The sequence below is a fragment of the Phyllobates terribilis genome, unplaced genomic scaffold (genome assembly GCF_046119375.1).
Source record: "Phyllobates terribilis strain yellow unplaced genomic scaffold, ASM4611937v1 Scaffold_11__3_contigs__length_659146591, whole genome shotgun sequence".
Classification (NCBI taxonomy): Eukaryota; Metazoa; Chordata; class Amphibia; order Anura; family Dendrobatidae; genus Phyllobates; species Phyllobates terribilis.
Genome location: NW_027362771.1, coordinates 484,965,511 through 484,983,417, shown reverse-complemented (window position 1 = coordinate 484,983,417; position 17,907 = coordinate 484,965,511).

Below are 17,907 nucleotides of genomic sequence, written 5' to 3'. Positions count from 1 at the left end.
AGACAGGATAAGGTCCAATACAGACTGGGACTCAGGAACAGAACCGCGGTAGACAAGCAGAGCAGAGCGAGGCCGCCGGAGCGGTGAGCAAGAGCAAAGCAGGGCGAGACCGCCGAAGCGGTGAGCAAAGCAGGGCGAGACCGCCTGGAGTGGTGAGCAAAGGCAGAGCAGAGCGAGACCACTGGAGCGGTGCTCAAGAGCAGAGTGAGACCGCCTGGAGCAGTGAGCAAAGGCAGAGTGAGACCGCCTGGAGCGGTGAGCAAAGGCAGAGCAGAGCGAGACCGCCTGGAGCGGTGAGCAAAGGCAGAGCAGAGCGAGACCGCCTGGAGCGGTGAGCAAAGGCAGAGCAGAGCGAGACCGCCTGGAGCGGTGAGCAAAGGCAGAGCAGAGCGAGACCGCCTGGAGCAGTGAGCAAAGGCAGAGCAGAGCGAGACCGCCTGGAGCGGTGAGCAAAGGTAGAGCAGAGCGAGACCGCCTGGAGCGGTGAGCAAAGGCAGAGCAGAGCGAGACCGCCTGGAGCAGTGGACAAGTCAGCAGAGAGAAACCACCGGAGCGGTGGGCAAGTCAGAGCAGAGAGAAACCGCAAGTGCGGTGGACAAGGCAGAGAGGACAGGGCTCTGTTCACATGGAACAGACTGGAAAATACAGGAAGATACGGAGGAAGGGAAAAGTGACAAGCAAAACCAGATACACACAAGGTACTTGCTATGAAGTAGCGAGTGGACACAAAACTCACAAACAGAAGTACAGAGACAGCGAGTAGGAGTTAGGTGCAGGTTCAGACAATGCAGGAAAAGGGAAGGGACGGACATAGAGACAAAACAGGTAAAAGGCTAGGAGAGGATTCAGACAAGAACTGACACTGCAGCGAGATACAGGAGCGGGTCTAGGTATGCAGCCCCTAGAAGGCGGGACGAACAGGCTAGGAGCGTGTTCAGACTGGCCTGGAAATACTGCCTCCAGGAAGGCGGACAGGCAGGCAAGAAAACACAGATAACAGATCCAGGTATGCGGCCCCTAGAAGGTGGGACGAACAGGCTAGAAGCGTGTTCAGACTGGCCTGGAAATACAGCCTCCAGGAAGGCGGATAGACAACAGGCTAGCAGAAAGTTCAGACAGGACCTGGCACATTCAGAGTCAAGGAGCACACTGAATGATAGAGATGCTCAGGCATCAGCTCCAGAGTGGAGCTGGTTTAAATATCCAGTTACGGACAGCAATAGGCTGAGGACGCATTAGGGGTGTGCCCGCAGCAGCTACAAGAAGCAGGAAGTAATCGGGCCGCCGCCCTAAGCAGCCAGAACAGAGGCAAACAGACAGCATGGAGGGAAGCCAGGCTAGCAGACTGGACCGATGATCAAGTTTGCGATCTTGCATAGTGGGGGATGGTGCACCACGCAAGAACGCCACCAGGTATGCTACAGTACCCCCCCTTTACGCCCCCTCTTCTTCAAGCCTGAAAGGGTGTTCTGCAGAGAATTTGGAGGCCAATCCTTCTCTTCAAGAGGACTACCTCTTCTGTCCACCAGAGAAAACGAACCTGGTCTCATTATCTTGGTAACCAGGATGCTTCCTCCCATCAAGCCATCCTCAGCAACAGATGAAATGGGTGAAGTACCGGGAACAGCACACAGAAAAGTCTCTCTCCATTTATTATCAGATAGCACCCCGGTGGATTCAGGAGACAACTGGAGGTCCTCCGGCTGGTTGGAGGGGTGCAGAGACTCAGGGGTAACCATTGCTTCGGACAGCACTTGGTCCAGCTCACTGGATGAAGTGGGCGAAGCACCAGGTACAGGGTGTAAGAAAGTCTTTGTCCATTTGCTATCAGGTAGCATCCCGGAGGGTTCAGGAGACAACTGGAGGTCCTCCGCCTGGTTGGAGGGGTGCAGAGACTCGGGGGTAACCACTGCTTTGAGGTACCCATTGAGAAGCTCACTGGACGGAGCGGGCGAAGTATCGGGTACCGGGTGTAGGAAAGTCTCTCTCCATTTGCCATCAGGTGGTACCCCGGAGGATTCAGGAGACAACAGGAGGTCCTCCGCCAGGTTGGAGGGGTGCAGGGACTCGGGGGTAACCACTGCTTTGAAGTACCCCTTGCCAAGCTCACTGGACGGAGCGGGAGAAGTATCGGGTACCGTGTGTAGGAAAGTCTCTCTCCATTTGCCATCAGGTGGTACCCCGGAGGATTCAGGAGACAACAGGGGGTCCTCCGACAGGTTGGAGGGGTGCAGGGACTCAGGGGTAAACACTGCTTTGAAGCACCCTTTGTCAAGCTCACTGGATGGAGCGGGCGAAGTATCGGGTACCGGGTTTAGGAAAGTCTCTCTCCATTTGCCATCAGGTGGTATCCCGGAGGATTCAGGAGGCAACTGGTGGTCCTCCGCCTGTTCAGAGGGGTGCAGAGACTTGGAAGTATCCTCCGCCTCGATGGACGTATCGCCAGATTCATTAAAGATGGAGAGTCCCTGCTTTGGGACCATCTTCAGTCTGGTTTCTGGGTGGACAGCAGTCTCTTCGGGCAGGAGAACTGGTGAGCTACCCACACACATCACCCATCGGGGCTGCTCCGGGACACTGGGAAGGGAAGCTTCAGCAGAGGCCCCAGTATTAGGGTCATCGAAGACCATTAGAAAGGCCACCAGGAAGGCCTGCAGGTCAAGGACGATGGGATCCTGTGCTTCCCATAGGGGGGTGATCCATTTCAAGGCATCACCCGCTAGGTAGGACATCATAAATCCCACTTTAATCCGATCGGTAGGAAAATCGGGAGCATAGAACTGGAACTGCAGCATGTATTGCCATACAAACGCACGGCTTTGTTTTGGATCCCCATAGTACTGTGGCGGATCCGCGGGAACGGGTGCAGAAAGCTCCATCTGGACGGGTGCGTAATTCGCCTGGACCTTGGCTAGAGAAAATTTATTTTTCTTGATGCACGTATTTGCCGGACCCGGATTCAAAAAGGTCTCTGAGGGCGAAAGGCCGTGGGGCTCAACGGGAACCATGGCCTGAGCATACTGTTATGCACACGCCCGGACTGACTGGCGTGTGCATGTTTAGTGATCCCACTGGACCATGAACCGGAGAGTGCCTGGAGGGGCGTAACTAAGTATCTGCCCGCTCCGACCAAGGTCGCACGATGGCTAACGACGCCTGTGCACCAGGGAGGAACCGAGCAGAGGGACCAGGTGCTACTCCAGGTCAGACCCCGGACACGGCTGTTGACCCACACCGGGGAACACAGGAACAGGCAGGTTCAGCTGGCACACTGACTGGTGGGTATAGGCAGGCACGACTGGTATGCAGGCAGGCGGGTACTGGTAAGCACGACTGGTATGCAGGCAGGGGGTACTGGCAAGCACGGCTGGAGTGCAGACAGGGAGGCACTAGCAGGTTGGAGCACAGACGGGATAAGGTCCAATACAGACTGGGACTCAGAAACAGAACCGCAGATGCGGTAGACAAGCAGAGCAGAGCGAGGCCGCCGGAGCGGTGAGCAAGAGCAAAGCAGGGCGAGACCGCCGAAGCGGTGAGCAAGAGCAAAGCAGGGCGAGACCGCCTGGAGCGGTGAGCAAGAGCAGAGCAGGGCGAGACCGCCTGGAGCGGTGAGCAAAGGCAGAGCAGAGTGAGACCGCCTGGAGCGGTGAGCAAGTGCAGAGCAGAGCGAGACCGCCTGGAGCAGTGAGCAAAGGCAGAGCAGAGCGAGACCGCCTGGAGCGGTGAGCAAAGGCAGAGCAGAGCGAGACCGCCTGGAGCGGTGAGCAAAGGCAGAGCAGAGCGAGACCACCTGGAGCGGTGAGCAAAGGCAGAGCAGAGCGAGACCGCCTGGAGCGGTGAGCAAAGGCAGAGCAGAGCGAGACCACCTGGAGCGGTGAGCAAAGGCAGAGCAGAGCGAGACCGCCTGGAGTGGTGGACAAGTCAGCAGAGAGAAACCACCGGAGCGGTGGGCAAGTCAGAGCAGAGAGAAACCGCAAGTGCGGTGGACAAGGCAGAGAGGACAGGGCTCTGTTCACATGGAACAGACTGGAAAATACAGGAAGATATGGAGGAAGGGAAAAGGGACAAGCAGAACTAGATACACACAAGGTACCTGCTATGAAGTAGCTAGTGGACTCAAAACTCACAAACAGAAGTACAGAGACAGCGAGTAGGAGTTAGGTGCAGGTTCAGACAATGCAGAAAAAGGGAAGGGACGGACATAGACACAAAACAGGTAAAATGCTAGGAGAGGATTCAGACAAGAACTGACACTGCAGCGAGATATAGGAGCGGGTCTAGGTATGCGGCCCCTAGAAGGCGGGACGAACAGGCTAGGAGCGTGTTCAGACTGGCCTGGAAATACAGCCTCCAGGAAGGCGGACAGACAGGCAAGAAAACACAGATAACAGATCTAGGTATGCGGCCCCTAGAAGGCGGGACGAACAGGCTAGGAAATACGGCCTCCAGGAAGACGGACAGACAACATGCTAGCAGAAAGGACCTGGCACATTCAGAGTCAAGGAGCACACTGAATGATAGAGATGCTCAGGCATCAGCTCCAGAGTGGAGCTGGTTTAAATATCCAGTGACGGACAGCAATAGGCTGAGGATGCATTAGGGGTGTGCCCGCAGCAGCTACAAGAAGCAGGAAGTAATCGAGCCGCCGCGCTAAGCAGCCAGAACAGAGGCAAACAGACAGAATGGAGGGAAGCCAGGCTAGCAGACTGGACCGATGATCAAGTTTGCGATCTTGCATAGTGGGGGATGGTGCACCACGCAAGAACGCCACCAGGTATGCTACAAAGGGGTTGTCCACTACTTGGATAATCCCTTCTTGATCTAAATGTTTGCCCCCAATAAAATAAAAAAACCTATACTCACCTCCCTTGCCGGTGCTGTTCCAGCGGTGTCAGCCCTCAAGGTCATGGGGCTTTCGTGCGGTTGTTGTGACACATGACCGCCACCCAATCAGCGCTGGCATTACTGTCCTCGCCTTCTGACAAATCGAACATGAAGAGGAAGTTGCAGCTGATCTCTGACTTCCTCTTCATGTTCAATTTGACAGAAGGCAGGGACAGTGACACCAGCGCTGATTGGGTGCCAGGGTCACATATCACAACAACAGCACGGGTGCCCCAGGGAGAGCGAGTGCCGAAACTGCGGGAATGGCGCCGACACAGGAGGTGAGTATAAGCTTTTTTATTTTATCGGGGCCAAGTGTGGGGTATGAGAAGGGGTTGTCCAAGTAGTGGACAACTTCTTTAAAGGGACTGTTGTTCACAAAAGGGGGAGGGGAGGAATAGGACGACCTGAGGATCGAGATGGATCAGGACTGTGTTAATTGCACCCTTGTCTTAAAAGACGGATAAGGAACTGTATGGACTGTGCTCTAGAGCTACTGGAGCTGTTGCTTTGTTGGGCAATGGACCTGTGATTAAAAGGAACATCGACACGCAGTGTCAGGGTCTCCATACTGGTGAGACCGGGTTCATGTGGACTCATGAAGGAACTGGACTATGCCCTATGTAGCAACTGTTAATGCGTGGGCCTCATAGCCATTGTTTTTCTGGAACATGGACTCGGATGGACACTGATCTGCTGTTCTAACCAAGAGGACAGCCCACTTAAAGTCTCGTGCAGGAGAAGGACACGGTATGCGCCCAAGGACTGTTAGGCGATTGTTATGTTGGCCTATGGGCCCAGGAACTTGAGCTCTTTTGATTTCAGGGTCAGTGCACTCACCAGCGATGGACACTCTATACCCCAGAAGAAAGGAGACTAACGGTTTAAATGTTTTATGTGATTGTTGTATGCTGTGTGTTGTCTTCCAGGTCCTAGAATGGTCGAGGATGACCATGTTTAAAGAGGGGAGAAATGTAGGAATGTGGACTTTCTTACCCTGTTCCTGCCCCTGAAGACAACAGACGCGCTATGTGAATACCGTTGTGCGGTTTTATATGTAAAAATAATGTGTGTGTAATGTAATGTATTATGGTGATGTACAGTATATAAGGTGTTAATGCATAATGTGAGTATAGCTTAAGATAGCATAAGATATAGAATAGGGATAATACGCTTAGCATGAAAAATAGGAAATTGTTAAGAATAGGATTAGCCCAGTGAGTGGGCACTAGTGTTGATAAAAGGGGGACACTTACTGGTTAGAGGGAGTTCAGTGTCAACCAGTGAAGTGTATAGTGGAGTTCAAGTTCAGGTGGAGTGAGTTGCTAGGGGCAGCATGGGCCAAACCTTTGAGGCAGTGGGAGGCCAAATGGAGTTCCCTGATGGACATTCCAACAGCGTCTGGGGCTTGGGCCAGGTACCACATAGCCGAGCTGGTCTTCTGACATCACAAGGTCGATGGATGTGGAATTATATGTAGGGCAGGAAGTCGGTCCCGGGTGCACTGCCGGAATGGACAACAATTTCCTGAGGCTGATGGAGACAGCAGGCTTGGGGGTAGTCCAGAACGAACGAGTGGCAAGACAGAAGAGTAGTTGTACTAAGAAGGAAGAAAGAGCGAATTGCTGTGCCCTATCCCACTTGTGCCCACCTGATGAACTTGGACTGTTTAGTAAAAGTTTGACTGTTACAAAGAACTTGGAGTCCCATACATTGTGTGCGGCGGCTCCTGAGGATACAAACCTGGAGGCACCGGAGGCCCACGGCCTACAAGTCAGTGTGATGCATCCCACACCTTACAACAAACTGAGATTATGATATTCTCCCTTGTCTGTAAAGTGCCAGAGCTCAACCGGTCAGCAGCTCGGTTGCGGCTACCACTCTTGGACACTTTTTATATTCGCTCCTGTGATGACCTGAACATCTAGAGGCCACTATTAGCAATCCGGTAGATTAACATTTTTTAAGAGCCTTGGGACAACTTTGACTACTTTTGGGCCCAACAGAAACCCTGATTCTTTCCCACTCTGTCCATCTACATCTCGTCAATTTTGTCTTTTTCTATTCTGTTATGACAAAAAGACAGATTCCCTTCAAACCCTGGTGGGAAAAGCAGTAAATTCTCAAGCTAATTACATTAGTTTTCGGTAGATAGCATGGCATCCAGCCCCAATATCAATACTGAATGATGGTTCAACAACATAGATCTGACCTAGCATTGTTTAGTACTAGTCATTACCTTCTCTTAGAAGTTCTCCTCCTAAAATGATAATTAGACATTGTAACAAATTATTTAGATACAGTATATTGAGGGTGCTCATACTCAGGGCCGGCGTCAGCACCCGGGCAAGTGCCGGGGCCCTGAGCAGGCGGGGGGGCCCACTCGCCGTCGGGCATCCCGGCGTGCTATGGGAACCGTGAACGGTGCGGTGCCAGCGCCCCCCGCTTGCTCAGGGCCCCGGCAGCCGGCGGCATAATACTTACCTCTCCCCATGCCTCCGCAGGGGCCACAGTGACGTCTTTACACCGCGCGCTCTCCTGAGCCGTCACAGTGCAGCACAGAGCGGGAAGACGCCGGCGCGAGTGAGGAGTCCGGAGCAGTGGCAGCAGGTGAGGAGAAGTGAGGTAAGTATTTGATTTTTTTTTTATATGTATGTATGTATGGAGGCATGGGGCATTATATGGAGGGGGGGGGGGAAACAAGTGACATCCTGCATGGGGCATTATATGGGGAACAAGTGACATCCTGCATGGGGCATTATATGGGGGGGGAACAAGTGACATCCTGCATGGGGGATTATATGGGGGGGTGACATACTGCTTGGGGCATTATAATAGGGGGGAGAACAAGTGATATCCTGCATGGGGCATTATATGGGGGGGAGGTGACATCCTGCATGGGGTATTATATGAGGGGGGAAGTGACATCCTGCATGAGGCATTATATGGGGGGGAAGTGGTGACATCCTGCATGGGGCATTATATGGGGGCCAGTATTCTGTATGGAGCGTTATATGGGGACCAGTATCCTCTACGGAGCGTTATATGGGGGCCAGTATCTTCTATGGAGCGTTATATGGGGACCAGTATCCTGTATGGAGCATTATATGGGGGCCAGTATCCTGTATGGAGCATTATATGAGGATCAGTATCCTGTATGGAGCATTATATGGGGATCAGTATCCTGTATGGAGCATTATATGGGGACCAGTATCCTGTATGGAGCGTTATATGGGGACCAGTATTCTGCATGGAGCGTTATATGGGGTCCATTATTCTGCATGGAGCAATATATGGGGCCCATAATACTGTATGGAGGACTATGTGGTGCCATCGAAAATGAAAACATTATTCTCATCATTCTAAGTGGGTAAAATTGCAAAGTGCGATCAGGCTGCAAAAAGTGAAAGTCCCATAGTAGGACAAAGTGTAAAAGCAAAAAAAAGTGCCAGAGAGTGAAAAAAAAAAAATTGTATATTATATATATATATATATATATATATATATATATATATATATATATATATATAATAAAAAGATAAAATAATCGCCAAAAAATAAAAATATATTGTACCCATAATATTTATTTATTATGAAAAAAAAACAATAAAAGTACACATATTTGGTACTGCTGCGTCCGGAACGACCTGACCTATAAAACTGTCCCACTAGTTAACCCCTCTAGTGAACACGGTAAAAAAGAAAAAAAAAACGAAGCTAAAAACAATGCTTTATCATCATACCACCAAATAAAAAATGGAATAAAACGCGATCAAAAAGACGAATGCAAATAAAAATGGTACCACTGAAAACGTCATCTTGTCCCGCAAAAAACAAGCCGCCATACAGCTCCAAAGACCGAATAATAAAAAAGTTATAGCTCACAGAATAAAGAAATGAAAAAACAATTCTTTTTTCTATAAAAGTTTTTATTGTGTAAAAGTGCCAAAACATAAAAAAACAATATAAATGTGGTACCGCTGTAAACGTACTGACCCAAAGAATAAAGCTGCCTTATCAATTTTACCACAGGCGGAAAGGCATAAAAAAAAAAAAATTCCGGAATTGTTGGTTTTTGTTTATTCTGCCTCTCAAAAATCGGAATAGAAAGCGATCAAAAAATGTCACATGGCCGAAAATGGTACCAATAAAAACGGCAACTTGTCCCGCAAAAAAAACAAGCAAACACATGCATGACTCTGTCGGCCAAAATATGGAAAAAGTATAGCTCTCAAAATATGGTGATGCAAAAACTAGTCTTTGCAAAAAAAAGCGTCTTTTAGTGTGTGACAGCTGTCAGTCCTAAAAACCGGATATGAATCTGGCATTGCTGTAATCGCACCAAACCGAAGAATAAAGTCGTCTAATCACTTATACCGCATGAGGAACGGCGTAAATAATAAACTTTAGGGCTAGGGTTGTGCTAGGGTTAGGGTTGGGCTAGGGTTAGGGTTGGGCTAGGGTTAGGACTAGGGTTAGATCTAGGGTTGGGCTAGGGTTGGGCTAGGGTTAGGGTTGTGCTAGGGTTAGGGTTGGGTTAGAGTTGGGCTAGGGTTAGGGTTGGGCTAGGGTTAGGGTTGTGCTAGGGTTGGGGTTGTATTAGGATTGGGGTTAGGGTTGTGTTGGGGTTGTGATTTTTACAAAAAGTGCTCGCTTTTGCATCGGGTGCTTGGGTATGCACCGAGTATCACTGGTGCTCGAGTCTCCGTCCCATATGTTTTGCAGCTGTTATACAGTCTAATAACCGTGAAACATGTGGGGCGGGGACTCGAGCATGTCACTTGAGCATGTCATTTGAGCACCCGCGATACATGGTGCATACCCAAGCAAACTCAAGTAGCGAGCACTTGCGCTCAAGACTAATGACAACTTATTCAATATGATGACCTAATGTTAATTCTGTCAAACAAAATGTTCATTATACCCCTTGATAAAATCCTTGAGGGGTCTAGTTTCCAAAATGGAGTCACTTCTGGGGGGTTTCCACTGCTTAGGCGCGTCAGGGGCTCTCCAAACGTCAATTTTGCGTTCAAAAAGTTACATAGTGCTCCTTCCCTTCTGAACCCTGCCGTGAGCCCAAACAGTGTATTTTCCCCACATATGGGGTATCGGCGTACTCAGGAAAAATTGCACAAAAGTTTTTGAGGTCCATTTTCTCCTATTACCTTTGTGAAAATAAAAAAATTTGGGGCTAAAACATAATTTTTATGGAAAAAGTTTGATTTTTTTATTTTCGCGGCGCCATGTTATAAACTTCTGTGAAGATCCTGGGGATTCAGGGTGCTCACCACACGTCTACATAAGTTCCCTGAGGGGTCTAGTTTCCAAAATGGTGTCACTTGTGGGGGGTTTCCATTGTTTAGGCACATCAGGGGCTCCCCAAATGCAACCTGAAGGGTTAATAAACGTCTTGACTGTGGTTTTGAGCACCTTTAGGGGTGCAGTTTTTAGATTGGTGTCACTTTGGGGTATTTTCTGTAATAAAGGCCCCTCAAAGTCACTTCAAATGTGATGTGATCCCTAAAAAAATGGTTTTGTAAATTTTGTTGTAAAAATGAAAAATCGCTGGTCAAATTTTAACCCTTATATCTCCCTAACAAAAAAACCTCACACACACATATACACTGCTCAAAAAAATAAAGGGAACACTCAAATAACACATCCTAGATATGAATGAATGAAATATTTTCATTGAATACTTTGTTCTGTACAAAGTTGAATGTGCTGACAACAAAATCACACAAAAATCATCAATGGAAATCAAATTTATTAACCAATGGAGGCATGCATTTGGAGTCACCCCAAAAATTAAAGTGGAAAAACACACTACAGGCTGATCCAACTTTGCTGTAATGTCCTTAAAACAAGTCAAAATGAGGCTCAGTATTGTGTGTGGCCTCCACGTGCCTGTTTGACCTCCCTACAATGCCTGGGCATGCTCCTGATGAGGTTGTGGATGGTTTCCTGTGGGATCTCCTCCCAGACCTGAACTAAAGCATCCGCCAACTCCTGGACAGTCTGTGGTGCAACATGACATTGGTGGATGGAGCGAGACATGACGTCCAAGATGTGCTCAATTGGATTCAGGTCTGGGGAACGGGCAGGCCAGTCCATAACTTCAATGCCTTCATCTTGCAGGAACTGCTGACACACTCCAGCCACATGAGGTCTGGCATTGTCCTGCATTAGGAGGAACCCAGAGCCAACTGCACCAGCATATGGTCTCACAAGGGGTCTGAGGATCTCATCTCGGTATCTAATGGCAGTCAGGCTACCTCTGGCGAGCACATGGAGGGCTGTGCGGCCCTCCAAAGAAATGCCACCCCACACCATTACTGATCCACTGCCAAACCGGTCATGCTGAAGGATGTGGCAGGCAGCAGATCGTCCTCCATGGCATCTCCAGACTCTGTCACGTCTGTCACATGTGCTCAGTGTGAACCTGCTTTCATCTGTGAAGAGCACAGGGCGCCAGTGGAGACTTTGCCAATCCTGGTGTTCTGTGGCAAATGCCAAGCGTCCTGCATGGTGTTGGGCTGTGAGCACAACCCCCATCTGTGGACGTCGGGCCCTCATACCACCCTCATGGAGTCGGTTTCTAACCGTTTGTGCAGACACATGCACATTTGTGGCCTGCTGGAGGTCATTTTGCAGGGCTCTGGCAGTGCTCCTCGTGTTCCTCCTTGCACAAAGGCGGAGGTAGCGGTCCTGCTGCTGGGTTGTTGCCCTCCTACAGCCCCCTCCACGTCTCCTGGTGTACTGCCCTGTCTCCTGGTAGCGCCTCCAGCCTCTGGACACTATGCCGGCAGACACAGAAAACCTTCTTGCCACAACTCGCATTGATGTGCCATCCTGGATGAGCTGCACTACCTGAGCAACTTCTGTGGGTTGTAGAGTCCGTCTCATGCTACCTCGAGTGTGAAAGCACAACCAACATTCAAAAGTGACCAAAACATCAGCCAGAAAGCATTGGTACTGAGATGTGGTCTGTGGTCCCCACCTGCAGAACCACTCCTTTATCGAGGGTGTCTTGATAATTGCCAATAATTACCATCTATTGTCTATTCCATTTGTACAACAGCATGTGAAAATGATTGTCAATCAGTGTTGCTTCCTAAGTGGAGAGTTTGATTTCACAGAATTTTGAATTACTTGGAGTTATATTCTGTTGTTTAAGTGTTCCCTTTATTTTTTCCCCTAACCAGCTATTTCTGCAATCTATCAATGGTGGCTGGTCTCCTAGATCAATGGTGGCCGGGCTCACAGGATACGGCCAGCTTCAGTGTCCTTGCTGTGTCTGGAGCATCTGAGAGTGAGCAGTTTGAGTCAGTGGCACCACAATTATTCTCCATAACTAAGCTGCAAGTTTAAGGCACTTGAGATTTCTAGGTTATTTCCTTCAACTGTTACTCACACAGAGTGATGCCCTCAGATAGCTTCAACTCGACTGTAGGAGGCACATATGAAGATTCAGAAGAAGGTTTATTTTCTAGCTGAATTCTTGTAGATATGCACACAGACAGTAGGTAAAAAAGACTTTTCTGACCAGAGCTACAAATACATGGGCTTCTAAGATGGCTGATAGACAGTAAATAAGGAAGAAGAATGGGGAAGAAGGGAGGGGTTACTGACATCAGAGCTACATCAGGGAGAGAGGAAGGACAAACTTCTAAAGAGGGCAAACCTTACTGCATGGCACAATATAACAGCACAATGATAATACAATACTGTCTGTATGATTCCAAAATCATGGGACATGACCACAATGCTTCTTGTCCAAACTGTGAATCAATCAGGAGCATCAGGTAAACAGGAGTACAGGAGGCAGGGAAACGTGTGCTGCTGAATGGTGCAGTAGTGCGCAATGTGCAACCTTGCTGATTTATTCAGTCTTGGCCACACTGAGGAGAAGATGAGGACCAAGGCTGCTGTTCTAGTGCTCGTTAACCGATTCCCGACCGCCCACTGTACATAAACGTCGGCACTGCCTGGGCTCTGTGCAGCGCCGACGTTTATAAACGGTCGGTGGTCCCGCAGCGCTCAGGACCCCCAGGGTCCTGTAAGCGCTGTGGGTGCAGTGCAGAGCGACAGCTCTGACAGGGGACATCATCGGGACCTGATTGGATCAGGTCCCAATGATGTTAACCCTTTGCTATCTTCTAGATGACGCGATCTATAGTGATCGCGGCATTTAGAAGATAGTGAGAGGAGAGAGGTCGTCCACTTACCTCTCCGACGGCCCCCTGATGTCTGAGAGGACCTGCCGTTGTCATGGCAGCCGGAAGTCACATGACCGCCTCCGGGTCTGCCATGTACGGTGTCCTGCTAGACTCAGCCTGCAGCTGAAGTCTAGCAGGAGACACTGACAGTGTAAAACGGTCAGCAGAGAAACTGCATGAGAACAGTGATTAGAAAAATAAAAATTAATGTCCAATACAGGGACTAAGTAAAAATGTAAAAAAAAAGTCTAAAAAATGTTTTCAAACTGTTAAAAAAAAATCACAAAATAAATAAAAATAAATAAATAAAATATTAAACCAATAAATCCGTATATTTATGCAAAAAAAAAAAAGTACACATATTTGGTATCGCCGCGTCCAAAACAACCCGATCTATAAAACTGTTACACTAATTAACTCCTTCTGTGCACACCGTAAAAAAAAAAAAAACGGAGCAAAAAACTATGCTTTTTCATCATATCGCCAAACAAAAAGTGGAATAAAATGCGATCAAAAAGCAAAATGGAAATAAAAATGGTACTGCTGAAAACGTCATCTTGTTCTGCAAAAAAAAGCCACCATACAGCTCCATCAGCCGAAAAATAAAAAAGTTATAGCTCTCAGAATAAAGCGATGTAAAAAAAATATTTTTCCTATAAAATTGTTTTGTGTAAAAGTGCCAAAACTTTTTAAAAAAATATACGGTAAGTGTAGTATCGCTGTAAATGTACTGACCAGAAGAATAATGCTGCCTTATCACTTTTACCACAAGCAGAACGGCATAAAAAAAACCTCAAAAAACAATTCCTGAATTGTTGGTTTTTGTTCATTTTACCTCCCAAAAAACGGAATAGAAAGCGATCAAAAAATGTCACTCACCCAAATATGGTACCAATAAAAATGTCAACTCGTCCCGCAAAAAACAAGCCCTCACATGACTCTGTCGACCGAAATATGGAAAAATTATAGCTCTCAAAATATGGCGATGCAAAAACTAGATTTTGCAAAAAAAAAGCATCTTTTAGTGTGTGACAGCTGTCAGTCATAAAAACCCGATATAAATCTGGTATCTCTGTAATCGCACCGACCCGAAGAATAAAGTAATCTAATCAGTTATATCACACGAGGAACGGCGTAAAAAATAAATAAAACTAATTCTTCACCTGCTACTGATTTGTTCATTATGTCTCCCAAAGATCGCAGTAAAAAATACTCACTACTTCCCTAGATGAATTCCTTGTAGTTTACAAAATGGGGTCACTTGTGGGGGTTTCTGCTGTTTCGGCATGTCAGCGACTCTTCAAATGTGACATGGTGTCTGCAACCTATCCCAGCCAACATAGCGCTCCTTTCTCTTCCGAACCCTGCCGTACACCAAAGCAGTGGTTTTCCCCCACATATGGGGCATCAACGTACTCAGGAGAAATTGCACAACAAATTTCATGGTGCAATTTCTCCTGTTATCCTTATGATAATGCAAAATTAGGGGATGAAAAACATTTTTTGTGGGAAAAATGTGAAAATTTTATTTTTACGGCTCAATATTATAAACTTCTGTGAAGCACCTGGGGGTGCAAGGTGCTCACCACACATCTAGATAAGTTCCCTAAGGGGTCTAGTTTCCAAAATGGTGTCACTTGTTTTGGTTTCCACTGATTAGGCACATCAGGGGCTCCCCAAATGCGACATGGCGTCCACTAATTATTCAAACAAATTTTACATTCAAAAAGTCAAATGGCGCTCCTTCCCTTCCGAACCCTGCAGTGCGCCCAAACAGTGGTTTTCCCTCACATATGGGGTATCAGCGTGCTCAGGAGAAATTGCACTACAAATTTTGGGGTCCATTTTTTCCAGTTACACTTGTGAAAATAAAAAAATTAAGTCTAAAGTAACATTTTTGTGAAAAAAAAATAAATGTTCATATTTTTCTTCCACATTCCAAAAATTCCCATGAAGCACCTTAAGGGTTAATAAACTTCTTGAATGTGGTTTTGAGCACCTTGAGGGGTGCAGTTTTTAGAATGGTGTCACTTTTGGGTATTTTCTGTCATAAAGGCCCCTCAAAGTCACTTCAAATATGATGTGGTCCCTAAAAAAATGTTTTTGTAAATTTTGTTGAAAAAATTAGAAATCGTTGGTCAACTTTTAACCCTTAGAACTTCCTAACAAAAAAATATGTTGGTTCCAAAATTGTGCTGATGTAAAGTAGACATGTGGGAAATGTTATTTATTAACTATTTTGTGAGATATACAGTACAGACCAAAAGTTTGGACATACCTTCTCATTGAAAGATTTTTCTGTATTTTCATGACTATGAAAATTGTACATTCACACTGAAGGCATCAAAACTATGAATTAACACATGTGGAATTATATACTTAACAAAAAAAGTGTGAAACAACTGAAAATATGTCTTATATTCTAGGTTCTTCAAAGTAGCCACCTTTTGCTTTGATGACTGCTTTGCACACTCTTGGCATTCTCTTGATGAGCTTAAAGAGGTAGTCACCGGAAATGGTCTTCCAACAATCTTGAAGGAGTTCCCAGAGATGCTTAGCACTTGTTGGCCCCTTTGCCTTCACTCTGCGGTCCAGCTCACCCCAAAACCATCTCGATTGGGTTCAGGTCTGGTTACTGTGGAGGCCAGGTCATCTGGCGTAGCACCCCATCACTCTCCTTCTTGGTCAAATAGCCCTTACACAGCCTGGAGGTGTGTTTGGGGTCATTGTCCTGTTGAAAAATAAATGATGGTCCAACTAAACGCAAACCGGATGGAATAGCATGCCGCTGCAAGATGCTGTGGTAGCCATGCTGGTTCAGTATACCTTCAATTTTGAATAAATCCCCAACAGTGTCACCAGCAAAGCACTCCACACCATCACACTTCCTCCTCCATGCTTCACGGTGGGAACCAGGCATGTAGAGTCCATCCGTTCACCTTTTCTGCGTCGCACAAAGACACGGTGGTTGGAACCAAAGAATTCCACTGGTCTAATGTCCATTCCTTGTGTTCTTTAGCCCAAACAAGTCTCTTCTGCTTGTTGCCTGTCCTTAGCAGTGGTTTCCTAGCAGCTATTTTACCATGAAGGCCTGCTGCACAAAGTCTCCTCTTAACAGTTGTTGTAGAGATGTGTCTGCTGCTAGAACTCTGTGTGGCATTGACCTGGTCTCTAATCTGAGCTGCTGTTAACCTGCGATTTCTGAGGCTGGTGACTCGGATAAACTTATCCTCAGAAGCAGAGGTGACTCTTGGTCTTCCTTTCCTGGGGCAGTCCTCATGTGAGCCAATTTCTTTGTAGCGCTTGACGGTTTTTACAACTGCACTTGAGGACACTTTCAAAGTTTTCCCAATTTTTCGCACTGACTGACCTTCATTTCTTAAAGTAATGATGGCCACTCGTTTTTCTTTACTTAGCTGCTTTTTTCTTGCCATAATACAAATTCTAACAGTCTATTCAGTAGGACTATCAGCTGTGTATCCACCTGACTTCTGCACAACACAACTGATGGTCCCAAGCCCATTTATAAGGCAAGAAATCCCTCTTATTAAACCTGCAGGGCACACCTGTGAAGTGAAAACCATTTCCGGTGACTACCTCTTGAAGCTCATCAAGAGAATGCCAAGAGTGTGCAAAGCAGTCATCAAAGCAAAAGGTGGCTACTTTGAAGAACCTAGAATATAAGATATATTTTCAGTTGTTTCACACTTTTTTGTTAAGTATATAATTCCACATGTGTTAATTCATAGTTTTGATGCCTTCAGTGTGAATGTACAATTTTCATTGTCATGAAAATACAGAAAAATCTTTAAATGAGAAGGTGTGTCCAAACTTTTGGTCTGTACTGTATCTCTCTGATTTAAGGGCATGAAAATTCAAAGCTTGAAAAGTGCAAAATTTTCCAAATTTTTGCCAAATTTCCAATTTTTTCACAAATAAACGCAAGTGATATCGAAGAAATTTTACCACTATCATGAAGTACAATATGTCATGAAAAAAACAATCTCAGAATCAGGGGGATCCGTTGAAGCGTTCCAGAGTAATTACCTCATAAAGTGACAGTGGTCAGAATTGAAAAAATTGGCCTGGTCACGAAGGCGAAAACAGGCTCTGGCGCGAAGTGGTTAAGAGTCCCAACAGTGGGGTTCCTACACATTTATTACCTATCCTGTACATGGTGCTCCGTTACCTTCTTCAGTGCCACAGACAGTGAATGGAGGAGTAAACTGCATTTGACGCCAGCCCATCCATTCAATTCCTCTTAGCCGCAGCCTTGCATTTCGGGAGGAATGGTGGATAATGTTACCCCCTTCTGGCAGCAGGCGGTGGTCCCAACACCGACCTAATAACAATTATCTATCCAGTGCATAGGTAATAATTTATCTAAAACTGAATACTCTTTATACTGATCTGAGCCCCAATGCATTACCTGTAACAGGACCACCCATTGACCATTTCAGTAATACCAATTCCTCCTATTTGACAGAACTGCTGTTGGGCCCCTATAGCGTCAGGATCTGAGTGTTGCTTCTGCCTTGTTCTATAGGGCTGTATATTACACCAGTACATTGTACATTATGCATAATACATTGCAATTAAACATAGGAATGGCCATTGTGCTTCAGAACAATAAGGCACTTTGGAAAGGGAAAAGGGAGAAGAAACAAAGTAATACAATTCAGCATTGTTTAATGTCGGAGCCAGCATGCATCTCGCTGGTTCGATGTCTCACTCCAGTTATTATCACCTCAATCTAAAGATTATTCCATAATTTTATTTTTCTTTTGCCAAATGATACCAAGTA